Source organism: Somniosus microcephalus, unplaced genomic scaffold (assembly GCF_052327205.1).
Source record: "Somniosus microcephalus isolate GS21.2 unplaced genomic scaffold, FLI_Smic_1.0 unresolved_chr2, whole genome shotgun sequence".
NCBI lineage: Eukaryota > Metazoa > Chordata > Chondrichthyes > Squaliformes > Somniosidae > Somniosus > Somniosus microcephalus.
The window spans coordinates 24445676-24459253 of record NW_028225180.1 but is presented as its reverse complement, the minus strand read 5'-3'; the positions used below and the strand labels follow the sequence as shown (position 1 = coordinate 24459253).

The 13578-nt window shown below is 48.3% G+C and overlaps 1 non-coding gene across 1 annotated transcript; it reads right to left on the bottom strand.

Annotated features, from left to right (window-relative positions):
• Positions 1 to 13301: 13301 nt before the first annotated feature.
• trnat-ugu (transfer RNA threonine (anticodon UGU)) lies at positions 13302 to 13374 on the bottom strand. The gene has a single exon. It is a non-coding gene; the product is annotated as a tRNA-Thr (tRNA).
• Positions 13375 to 13578: the final 204 nt, after the last annotated feature.

Sequence of the window (13578 nt, the reverse complement as noted above, 5' to 3'; positions counted from 1 at the left end):
CCCCGGGCTTGCTCTCTCTCCGGGCTTCTGCCCTGGTCCCAGCCCCTCGGCTCGGCTGTGCAGTCCCGGCCCGGCCCGGTGTTTGTCCGAGTTTCTCCGACCCCGGAGTTTCTCGGGTTTCAGGCCCCGGGCTTGCTCGCTCTCCAGGCCCGACAGTCCCGACTCGATCCGGCACCCCTACCTCTCCACTCGCCTCTTTCTCTCTCTCAATTTCTCTGTCACTTTCTCTCTCTCTTTCTCTCACTTTCTCTCTCACTTTCTCTCTCTTGCGTTGACTATCTCAGTTGCTCTCTCACTTGCTCTCCCTCTCTCACTTTCTCTCTCTTTCTCTCTCTCTCTCTCTCTCTCTCTGTTTCTCTCTCTCATTTTCTCTCTCACTTTCTCTCTATCTTTTTCTCTCTCACTTTCTCTCTCTCACTCTCACTTTCTCTCCCACTCAATTTCTCTCTCTCACTTTCGCTCCCTCCTCTCTCTTTCTCTCTCTCACTTTCTCTATCTCTCATTTTCTCTCCCTCCATCCCTTTCTCTCTATCTCTCTTGTTCTCACTTTCTCATTCTCTCTCTCGCACACTTTCTCTCTCACTCACATTCTATCTCTCTTGCTTTATTACTCTCACTTTCTCTATCACATTCTCTATCACTTTCTCTCTCCCTTTCTCACTCACTGTCTCTCTCTTGCTCTTTTTACTCTCTCTCACTTTCACTCTCACTTTCTCTCTCACATTCTCTCTCTCTCTCTCTTCTCTCCCTCGCACTCGCTCTCTCGCTTTCTCTCTCTCTCCCCTTCTCACTCTGTCTCTCTGCTTCGCTCTCTCTCCCCTTCCACCTCTCTCCTTCCCTCTCTCTATCTCCTTCCCTCCTTTTCTCTCTCCTCTCCCTTCCCAATCTGTCTCTCCCATTTCCCCTCTCTCATTTCCCCCTCCTCCATCCGCCTCTCTCCTCTCTTCTTTTCACTCTGTCTCTCCGCTTAACTCTCACTCTCCCATTCCGCCTCTCTCCTTCCATCTCTCCCCTTTCCCCACACTCTCTCTTCTTCCCCTCTCTCTATCCCTTTCCCCACACTCTCTCCCCTTCTCTATCTCTTTCCCCACACTCTCTCTCCTTCCCCTCTCTCCACACTCTCTCTCTATCCCTTTCCCCACACTCTCTCTCCTTCCCTTCTCTCTATCCCTTTCCCCACACTCTCTCTCCTTCCCCTCTATTCTCCTTCCCCTCTCTCTATCCCTTTCCCCACACTCTCTCTCCTTCCCCTCTCTCTATCCTTCCCTTCTCTCTCTCCTTCCCCCACACTCTCTCTCTCCACACTCTCCTCTCTCCTCTCTCTATCCCTTTCCCCACACTCTCTCCCCTTCCCCTCTCTCCCTACACTCTCCTCTCTCTATCCCTTTCCCCACACTCTCTCCCCTTCCCCTCTCTCTATCCCTTTCCCCACACTCTCTCCCCTTCCCCTCTCTCCCCTTCCCCCCACTCTCTCCCCTTCCCCTCTCTCTATCCCTTTCCCCACACTCTCTCCCCTTCCCCTCTCTCTATCCCCTTCCCCTCTCTCTATCCCTTTCCCCACACTCTCTTCCCCTTCCCCTCTCTCTATCCCTTTCCCCACACTCTCTCCCCTTCCCCTCTCTCCCCTTCCCCTCTCTCTATCCCCCCACTCTCTCCATCCCTTTCCCCACACTCTCTCCCCTTCCCCTCTCTCTCTCCCCTTCCCCTCTCTCTATCCCTTTCCCCACACTCTCTCCCCTCACTCTCTCCCCTTCCCCTCTCTCTATCCCTTTCCCCACACTCTCTCCCCTTCCCCTCTCTCTATCCCTTTCCCCACACTCTCTCCCCTTCCCCTCTCTCTATCCCTTTCCCCACACTCTCTCCCTTTCCCGCACACTCTCTCCCCTTCCCCTCTCTCTATCCCTTTCCCCACACTCTCTCCCCTTCCCCTCTCTCTATCCCTTTCCCCACACTCTCTCCCCTTCCCCTCTCTCTATCCCTTTCCCCACACTCTCTCCCCTTCCCCCACAATCTCTCCATCCCTTTCCCCACACTCTCTCCCCTTCCCCTCTCTCTATCCCTTTCCCCACACTCTCTCCCCTTCCCCTCTCTCTATCCCTTTCCCCACACTCTCTCCCCTTCCCCTCTCTCTATCCCCTTCCCCACACTCTCTCACCTTCCCCTCTCTCTATCCCTTTCCCCACACTCTCTCTCCTTCCCCTCTCTCTATCTCTGGCCCTCTCTGCACTTCACCCACAGTCTCTCTCCTTCCCTTTACTCTCCCTCTCCCCATCCGCCTTCTTGTCTCCCCAAGAGGAAAGGACAGAGTGGGAGGGGGAAGGGTAGAGAGAGGAGGTGAAGAAGGTGAGAGAGGGAGGGGAATGTGTAGAGAGAGGTGAAAGGGGGAACAGGGGATTTGAATGGAAGGAGAGGGGGAGGGGAGTGAGAGCCTGTTCTTGGGATGGTCTCTGAACTGTTTCATACTTAAAAGAAAACATGCGGTGGATTAATGGCGAGTTCAGAAACAGAAACTAACTTTGCACAGGCCGACAGTAAGATTTGAACTCACGACCCCTGGTTTACAACACCAGTGCTCTAACTCCTGAGCTATGGAGCCACTGATACACGATTACTCTGATTCCCGTTAGTGCAACACAACATGGCTGATTACCTGACCATGGTAAAGGATAGCTAACTGAGAAAAACCTTGACAATGTACAGACTTAGTGAACATAGCCTGGCGATCGAAAAAGGTAGACACAGGCAGACCTGGCTACCAAGAGAGGACAGGATATGTTCTCATTGCAGTCAGGGTGTGGTGGAGACAGAGATGCACTTCCTCACAGCTTGTAGAAAATATCAGGGCATAAGGGAGAATTTCTACCCAAAATTCACAAAAATATGCCCGGAATTCAGAAATTTGAATGATGACCAAAAACTCCCATACGTATTAGGGGAAGAGAGAAATTGTGTAACCTTAGCGGCACACTATGGTACAGCTTGCCATAAACAGAGGGACAACCACTAAATGAAAGAAAAGAGTAGAGACAAATTATATATGAATGTATATTTATACACTCAGGGATATATCTGTTTCTACACTGTATGAATAGATCAGTGTTTATGTGTTCAACCATGAATGTTTTTCGATGCTTTGGCAACATAAGATGTACCTTGTCATCATGCCAATAAAGCGATTTGAATTGAATTGAATTGAACAGTGCTGTGCGTTTGAAGAATGAGGCAGGGCGCAGTTCACCACTCAGATTGTGTCTCATCCCCCGTTACCTGCCTCAGGCTCTTCAATAGTCACCTCACAACTACAATAGAGCAACTTTCCCATGCTAAAACGTCCCAAGGCAACTCAGTTACACACTATCTCTCTCTCAGTCTCTCTGCCTCCTTCTTTCTATATTTCTCCTTCTTTGTGTCTCTATCACTCTCTCTCTATCTTTCTATCTTTCTGTCACTCAATTCAATTCAATTCAATTCAATTCAAATCGCTTTATTGGCATGACAAGTTACATCTTATGTTGCCAAAGCATCGAAAAACATTCATGTTTGTTCACAAAAATACCGATCTATCCATACAGTGTATAAACAGATATATCCCTGAGTGTATAAATATACTTTCATATAATTTATATATACACTCTTCTTATATTTAGTGGTTGTCCCTCTGTTTATGGCAAGCTGTAACATAGTGTGCCGCTAGTGTTACACAATTTCTCTCTTCCCCTAGTAGGTATGGGAGTTTTTGGTCATCTCTGTCACTCCCTTTCTACCTCTTTCTCTTTTTCTCTGTGTCTCTCTCACTTTCTCTCTGTTTCTCACTCTCATTTTACCTCTCTCTCTCTCACTTGTTCTCTCTCTCTCTCTCTCTCAGTTTCTCTCTCTCCTCTCTCTTTCTCTCTCTCAATTTCTCTGTCACTTTCTCTCTCTCTCTTTCTCTCTGTTTCTCTCTCTCCTCTCTCTTTCTCTCTCTCAATTTTTCTCTGTCACTTTCTCTCTCTCTTTCTCTCAGTTTCTCTCAATTTTTCTCTACCTCACTTTCTCTCTCTCTCTTTCTCACTTTCTCTCTCACTTTCTCTCTCTCGCGTTGACTATCTCAATTGTTCTCTCACTTGCTCTCCCTCTCTCACTTTCTCTCTCTTTTTCTCTCTCACACTCTCTTTCTCTCTCTCTCTCTCTGTTTCTCTCTCTCATTTTCTCTCTCTCTCACTTTCTCTCTATCTTTTTCTCTCTCACTTTCTCTCTCTCACTCTCACTTGCTCTCCCACTCAATTTCTCTCTCTCACTTTCGCTACTTCCTCTCTCTTTCTCTCTCTCTCACTCTCTCACTTTCTCTATCTCTCATTTTCTCTCCCTCCATCCCTTTCTCTCTATCTCTCTTGTTCTCACTTTCTCATTCTCTCTCTTGCACACTTTCTCTCTCACTCACATTCTATCTCTCTTGCTTTATTACTCTCACTTTCTCTATCACATTCTCTATCACTTTCTCTCTCCCCCTTCCTCACTCTCTCTCACTGTCTCTCTCTTTCTCTCTTGCTCTTTTTACTCTCTCTCACTTTCACTCTCACTTTCTCTCTTACATTCTCTCTCTCTCTTTCTCTCTCTTTCTCTCTCTTACTTTCTCTCTCCCTCTCTCTGACTTGCACTCGCTCTCTCACTTTCTCTCTCTCTCCCCTTCTCACTCTGTCTCTCTGCTTCGCTCTCTCTCCCCTTCCACCTCTCTCCTTCCCTTTCTCTATCTCCTTCCCTCCTTTTCTCTCTCCTCTCCCTTCCCAATCTGTCTCTCCCATTTCCCCGCTCTCATTTCCCCCTCCTCCATCCACCTCTCTCTCCCCTTCCCCTCATTCTCCCTCCCTCCTCTCTTCTCGCTCTCTCTTCTTTTCACTCTGTCTCTCCGCTTAACTCTCTCTCTCCCATTCCGCCTCTCTCCTTCCATCTCTCCACTTCCCCTCCCTCTATTGCCTTCCCTCTCCACTTCACCCACACTCTCTCCCCTTCCCCTCCCTCTATCTCCTTCCCTCGCTCCACTTCACCCACACTCTCTCCACTTCCCCTCCCTCTATCTCCTACCCTCTCTCCACTTCACCCACACTCTCTCCCCTTCCCCTCCCTCTATTGCCTTCCCTCTCCACTTCACCCACACTCTCTCCCCTTCCCCTCTCTCTATCTCCTTCCCTCGCTCCACTTCACCCACACTCTCTCCCCTTACCCTCCCTCTATCTCCTTCCCTCGCTCCACTTCACCCACACTCTCTCCACTTCCCCTCCCTCTATCTCCTTCCCTCTCTCCACTTCACCCACACTCTCTACCCTTCCCCTCCCTCTATCTCCTTCCCTCTCTCCACTTCACCCACACTCTCTCCCCTTCCCCTCCCTCTATCTCCTTCCCTTTCTCCACTTCACCCACACTCTCTCCCCATCCCCTCCCTCTATCTCCTTCACTCTCTCCACTTCACCCACACTCTCTCCCCTTCCCCTCCCTCTATCTCCTTCCCTCTCTCCACTTCACCCACACTCTTTCCCCTTCCCTTTTCTCTCTCCCTCCTTCCACTCTCCCCAAGACGAAAGGACAGAGTGAGAGGGGGAAAGAGAGAGGAAAGGGGAGAGAGTAGGAGGAAGGGAAGTGGTGAGAGAGAGGGGAAAGTGTAGAGAGAGGAGGTGAAGGGGATGGTGGGGAAGGTGAGAGAGAGGCGGAGGGAGAGAGAGAGTGAAGAGGGATGTATAGAGAGAGGGTGAAGGGGAGAGAGAGAGAGGGGTAAGGAGGAGAGAGAGGCAAAGAGTGGGAGTTCAGGGGAATTGAACAGAAGGAGAGGGGGAGGTGAACATGGGGAAGGGAGAGAGAGCCTGTTCTCGTGTTGGGCTCGGAGCTATTTCATACTTAAAAGTAAACATGCTGTGAATTAACAGTGAGTTTAGAAACAGAAGCTAAATTTGTAGAGGTAGTGGGGAAAATGCTAGAGTCCATTATAAAAGATGTAATTGAATAGCACTTGGAAAACAGTGACAGGATCGGACAAAGTCAACATGGATTTACAAAAGGTAAATCATGCTTGACTAATCTTGATTAATCTACTGGAATTATTTGAGGATGTAACTGGTAGAATAGATAAGGGAGAACCAGTGGATGTGGTGTATTTGGACTTTCAGAAGGATTTCGATAAGGTCCCGCATAAGAGATTAGCATGTAAATGTAAGGCACATGGGATTGGGGCAAAGTACTGACTTGGATAGAGAACTGGTTGGCAGACAGAAAGCAAAGAGTTGGAATAAACGGGTCGTTTTCCGAGTGGCAGGCAGTGACAAGTGGGGGTACCGCAGGGATCAGTCCTAGGAACCCAGCTATTCACAATATATATTAATGATCTAGACGAGGGAACTAGATGTAATATCTCCAAGTTTGCAGATGACACAAAGCTAGGTGGGCGTGTGTGCTTTGAGGAGGATGCCGAGAAACTCCAGTATGATTTGGACAGGTTGGGTGATTGGGCAGATGTATGGCAGATGCAGTGTAATGTGGATAAATGTGAGGTTATCCACTCCGGTGGTAAAAACAGGAAGGCAGATTATTATCTGAACGGCAATCGATTGGGAGAAGGGGAAGTGCAACGAGATCTGGGTGTCCTTGTACACCAGTCACTGAAGCATGCAGGTGCAGCAGGCGGTTAAGAAGGCAAATGGTATGTTGGCCTTCGTAGTGAGAGGGTTCGAGTACAGGAGCAAAGATGTCTTGCTACAGTTGTACAGGGCCTTGGTGAGACCACACCTTGAGCATTGTGTGCAGTTTTGGTCGCCTTATCTGAGGAAGGATGCAATTGCCATGGAGGGAGTGCAGCGAAGATTTACCAGACTGATACCTGGGATGGCAGGAATGACGTATAAGGAGAGATTGGGTCGATTGGGCTTATACTCGCTGGAGTTTAGAAGAATGAGAGGGGACCTCATTGAACTTATAAATTTCTAACAGGACTAGAAAGACTAGATGCAGGAAGGATGTTCCTGATGGTGGGGAGTCCAGAACCAGGGGTCACAGTCTAATGATAAGGGGTAAGCCATTTAGGCCTGAGATGCGGAGGAATTTCTTCACCCAGCGAGTGGTGAACCTGTGGAATTCTCTACCACAGAAGGCAGTTGAGGCCAATTCATTAACTATATTCAAGAAGGAGTTAGATATATTTCTTAAGGCTAAAGGGATCTGGGGAGAAAGCAGGGACCGGGTACTGAGTTGGGAGATCAGCCATGATCTCATTGAATGGTGGAGCAGGCTCGAGGGGCCGAATGGCCTACTCCTGCTCCTATCTTCTATGTTTCTACCTCTCTCTGTCCCATTCCGCTTCTCTCCTTCCATCTCTCCACTTCCCCTCTATCTCCCCTTCACCCACACACTCTCTCCTTCCCCTCTCTCTATCTCCTTCACTCTCTCCACTTCACCAACACTATCTTTCCCCTACACCCTCTCTCTCCCTTTCGCCTCTTCTCTCCCCATCCTCCTTCTACTCTCCCCAAGAGGAACGGACAGAGTGAGAGGGGGAAAGAGAAAGGAAAGGGGAAAGAGCAGGAGGAAGGGACGTGGTGAAATGGTAGAGAGAGGGGTTGAAGGTGAGAGAGGGGGAATATTCCGAGGGGGATGTGTAGAGAGAGGGTGAAGGGGAGAGAGAGAGTGGTAAGTGTGGTGTATGTAACCTGTTCCACCTTAAGAGAACTACCTTAAGAGATGTACTACTTTCTCTTGGCTGCTGTATACTGTAATACCGGTGGTGACCACACCGGTATATAAACGTTGTGTAGGGATTTGCTGGGCAGTTCAGCCCTGACCTCCGAATAGTAAAGACCTGTTAAAGTTATTCTTGTGGTCTGTGTCCAGTGATTTATAATAAGCATAACTGGGACACACAGACTTAACAGTGGCGACGAGTCCGATCTTACCCTGCGGCAGTTTTACATCCAAGGCAGCTTCGTCCTCAGAACGGGCGTCAAGAAGGGGCATCCGCCCTCATCATCCTGCTGAGCACCATCGCACGGGAGGCATCGAGAACCCGGGTTAAAAAGAAAAATTCTGACCACGAAGCCCTCCATCAGCGACAGGCAGTGATCATCCCTTCTACCACGGTGGTGGGTAAGCCGATCAGCACCACGAGCAGAAAGTCGGCCGCGTTGACTGTGGAGTGGGGAAGGGAAAACGGAGGAAAAAGGGCGGAGAACTCGACCACGGCCGGTGAAAAGGGCCAGGCTGCAATCGAGGCCGACGGGCGCAGCGACTGGGGCAGCTTAAGGCGCGAGAGCCGCGGAGAACTCGAACGCAGTCGGTGTAAAGGACCGGGCTGCATGCGGGGCTGAGAGGCGCAACAGCAGGGGAAGCGTGAATGCCCACGGGAACCGCGGGGGAGTAAAGCAGCGTCGGGGAATTGAGAACCGCTGGGGAGGCGAGAACGGCAGCAGCACGGTAATCGCCATTGCAGCCAGCGGGGGAAGAAGGCAAACGCGGGAATCCACCATTGTAGTCGGCGGGGGAAGAAGACGAGCGCGGGAAAGACCGCCAAGCGCGGGAAGCCGCCATTTTAGTAGGCGGGGGAAGAAGACAAGCGCGGGAAGCCGCCATTTTGAGAAAAAGAAAAATTTAAAATCTTGCAAGGATGCCTAAACATGGGAACATTAATACCTTTGATAGCGATATCGAAGATTGGACCACGTATGTAGAACGCATGGAAGTTTATTGTAAAGCAAATAAGGTACCAGATGATGAGAAAGCACTAACCTTATTATGCTCAATGGGTGCAAAGACATACGGGCTATTGAAGCACCTTCTATCACCAGATAAACCGGCGGATCAGACTTTCGCGAATATTGTTACTGTCCTGAAAAGTCATTTAAACCCCACGCCGCTGATGATAGCGGAACGATTTAAATTTTACAGAAGAACGCAGCTGAAAGACGAAAGCAACGCTGAATTTTTAATTGAACTGCGTAAGCTATCAAAGTACTGTCAGTTTGGAACAGGACTAGCACATGCGCTGAGAGATAAATTTGTGTGTGGATTGTTAAAAGAAGGAACACAAAAGCGACTGCTTGAGGAGAATGATCTTACGCTTGATAAAGCTGTCACTATTGCAGCATTGCACGAAGCCGCAGCGAGAGGCACTGCGGAAATGCAGCTACGGTCACCGGAACTCAGCACCAATCAAATGGTCTTGGGTACAGTAAAATGTTATCGTTGTGGAAAGACAACGCACGATCAGAACCAGTGCTGGTTCAAAAATCAGGAATGCAGAAAATGTGGCAGGCTTGGTCACATAGCTAAAGTATGCCGGTCAGGAAAGAAGACCAGCAACAAAAAGTCACCACAGGAAAAGTACAGAAAGGTACACAAGGTGACAGAGAACAGTTCGAACGAACAGAAGTCAAATTCAGACGCCAGCAGTAATGAACTGGGTAGTCTAAGAGTACACAATGTTGGTAATGAAGCAGACCTCCAAACAATCTGGGTCACACTTCAGATAGCAGGAGTCCAAGTGAAGATGGAATTGGACACTGGATCGGCATTGACGGTCATGAATAAGCAAGATTACAAAACGTTATTCCCACATATTCCCCTACGGGATACGGAGATTGTATTGAAAACATACACGGGGCGAAGAGTATACCCCATCGGGAAGATAGAGGTAAAGGTGGTCCACAAGGGCAAAGAAAGCCGAGGAATGGACTTATATGTGCTACCTGAGGGAGGTCCACCACTACTGGGACGGGAGTGGATTAGGAAAATAAATATGGACTGGCATTCCTTAAAAGCAATAACGGTAGATTCCGGTACAAAAGATGTCAAACCTAAACGATTGTCCAGAATATTGGACGATGCTAAAGAGGTGTTCCAACAGGGACTGGGAACACTGAGAGGAATTACGGCAAACATCAAGGTTGAAGAACATGCAAACCCAAACTTTTTTAAAGCCAGACCGGTACCTTATGCGATACGACCTGCTGTGGAAGCTGAGCTGGAAGGGCTAAAATGTTCAGGAGTACTGTCTAAGGTAGACTGGAGTGAGTGGGCCACGCCCATTGTCCCCGTCATGAAGCGTTCATCGAGCAACAAGCCGGGGGAACCGGGGAAGGTTCGCATCTGTGGAGATTTCAAGATCACTGTTAATCCGGTGCTTCACACGGTGCAGTATCCGCTTCCGCAGATTGAGGATATCTTCGCTTCGTTGTCTGGTGGGAAACACTTCAGCAAGATAGACCTGGCGCAGGTGTACTTACAGATGGAAGTTGAGGAAGAGTCACGCCAGTATCTCACGATCAACACACATAGAGGCTTGTACCGGTATAATAGACTGGTTTTTGGAGTGGCATCAGCTCCAGCAATTTGGCAGAGGGCCATGGAGCAGGTATTACAGGGAATTCCAGGCACACAATGTTACCTGGACGATATTCTGATTACAGGAGATGATGACGAGGAACACCTTGCAAATTTGGAACTGATGCTCACCAGATTGAAAGAATATGGTCTTCGAGTTAATCACCAGAAATGTGAATTCTTTCAGAAGCGGATCTCGTACTGTGGTCATGTCATTGACCAGGAGGGGCTTCATAATTCTCCTGACAAGATCGAAGCTGTTGTGAAGGCTCCCGCTCCGGATAATGTATCCCAGTTGAGGTCGTTCCTAGGGTTGATTAACTATTACCATAAGTTTCTGCCAAATTTATCCACGGTGCTGCACCCGCTGAACGCTCTTTTGCAGAAGGGAGTACCATGGAAGTGGAGCGAGGACTGTAAGAGGGCCTTTCACAAAAGCAAGGCATTGATCACTGTGGTGTATGTAACCTGTTACACCTTAAGAGAACTTAAGCCTGGTCCACCTTAAGAAAGGTACTACTTTCTTTGGCTGCTGTATACGTAATACCGGTGGTGACCACACCGGTATTTAAGCACAGTGTAATAATATTGTATTCAGTATAGTCCGACCTCCAACCAGTAAAGACCTGTTGAATTTACTCTTGTGGTCTGTGTAGTAATTCTCACTATAACACACAGACCTGACAATCACCTCAGAGGAAGTGTTGGCTCACTTCAACCCAACGCTGCCTATTCGTTTGGCTTGTGATGCTTCTCCATATGGTATTGGGGCAGTACTCTCACACAAGTTGCCAAATGGCCTGGAGAGGCCAGTTGCGTTCGCATCCAGATCATTGACCTCCGCTGAGCGCAACTATGCTCAGATAGATAGGGAGGCTCTCAGCCTTGTGTGGGGAGTAAAGAAGTTTAATCATTACCGGCAGGGCCAAAAGTTTACGCTTCTGACAGACCACCAGCCGTTGGTATCCATTTTTAACCCTAAGAAGGGTGTTTCGGTGATGACAGCACAGAGACTCCAGAGATGGTCCCTTTTCCTAGGGGCACATCAATATCAGATCGAATTCAAAGGTACAAAGCTGCATTGTAATGCTGATGGGCTGTCGTGCCTGCCACTACCTACAGAGGAGGAGGCACCGACGGTTGACCCTGTTGAGTTATTTCACTCGACCATCATCGAATGTTTACCAGTCACCAATGCAATTATTGAAAGAGAAACCAGGAACGACCCGACACTGTCCCGGGTCTACGAAGTGACAGTGAAGGGATGGCCAGCACATGGTGATCCACTGTTACCGGCATTCTCAGCAAGACAAGAACAGCTGTCCGTCTGTCAAGGAACATTGATGTATGGAACAAGGGTGATTATTCCTCCTAAGTTAAGAGAGAGAGTTCTAAAGGAACTGCATGAAGTTCATCTGGAGGGAGTCAAGATGTAAAGCCTTGCCAGGGCTTATGTGTGGTGGCCGGGTATCGACCAACAGATAGAGGATCTGACGAAAAGCTGCTCAGGGTGCCAAAAAGTGCAAAATGCACCTCCGATTGCACCGCTGCATCCATGGGAATGGCCTTCAACCCCATGGCAACGTGTACATATTGACTTTGCTGGTCCTTTCATGGACTCCATGTTTTTAATTGTGGTGGACGCACATTCTAAATGGCCAGAAGTGATTAAGATGACTACCACTACCTCGGAAAAGACGATCGCGGTGCTAAGAACGATATTTGCAATAAATGGATTGCCAGAACAAATATGTTCAGACAACGGACCGCAGTTCGTGTCAGAAGAATTCCAGAAATTCATGAAGAAGAATGGGGTGAAACATTATACCTCTGCCCCATATCATCCGGCTACAAACGGGTTGGCCGAGAGATTTGTACAAACGTTCAAAAAAGCAATAAAGGCCATGAGCGAAGATCAGATTCCACTACAACACAAGGTGGACAAATTCCTACTGGCATATCGAAACGCCACTCATGCAGTGACAAACCAAAGTCCTGCCATGATATTCTATAACAGGAGGTTGCGGTCCAGGTTGGACTTGTTAAAATCAAATGTGCGGAGGGAAGTTGAAAACAAACAGTTCCAGCATATAAATAACAAGACCACTCGGAGTTTCGAAATAGGACAACCAGTGTTAGCACGGGACTATAAAAACGAGAAATGGCAATCTGGAACAATTCGGGCCAGACAAGGACCCCTGATGTACACGGTAGATATTGGTGAAAATGTAATACAGCGTCATGCTGACCAACTGGTAGAATCGAGAACAAGGGTCGAACCCAGGGTTACGGCAGAGACAACCGTGGAAGAAGTTAGTGAACCTGAAGCATCTACCTCAGAAGTGAATGTACCTGAGGATGATATCCAATCCATAAGAGATCAACTAGATGAGTCACCCCAGCAACGAGAATCAGAGACCCCTGAAAGGCGTTATCCAACTTGAATCAGGAGGCCTCCTCAGAGACTGAATCTTTGAACTGTTTTGCATGAAGTTGTATAGATATATATCGATATGTTATTATGTTATGTTAAATGGGGATATAACTGTTAAGCTAAAAAGGGAGGATTGTGGTGTTTGTAACCTGTTCCACCTTAAGAGAACTACCTTAAGAGATGTACTACTTTTTCTTGGCTGCTGTATACTGTAATACCGGTGGTGACCACACCGGTATATAAACGTTGTGCAGGGATTTGCTGGGCAGTGCAGCCCTGACCTCCGAATAGTAAAGACCTGTTAAAGTTATTCTTGTTGTCTGTGTCCAGTGATTTATAATAAGCATAACTGGGACACACAGACTTAACAGTAAGGAAGAGAGAAACAGGCAAAAAGGGGGAGTACAGGGGAATTGAATGGAAGGAGAGGGAAAGGTGGAGATTGGGAAGGGAGAGAGAGCCTGTTCTCGTGTTGGTCTCGGAGGTGTTTCATACGTAAAAGTAAACATGCTGTGAATTAACAAATTTGCACAGGCCGCAGTGAGATTTGAACTCACGACCCCTGGTTTACAAGACCAGTGCTCTAACCCCTGAGCTATGGAGCCACCTGCACTGGATTGCTTCTCACTCCAGTTAGTGCTGTGCGTTTGAAGAATGAGGCAGGGCGCAGTTCACCACTCAGATTGTGTCCCATCCCCCGATACCTGCCTCAGGCTCTTCAATAGTCACCTCTCAACAACAATAGAGCAACATTCGCGTACTAAAACATCCCAAGGCAACTCAGTTACACTCTCAATAGCAAAATACTG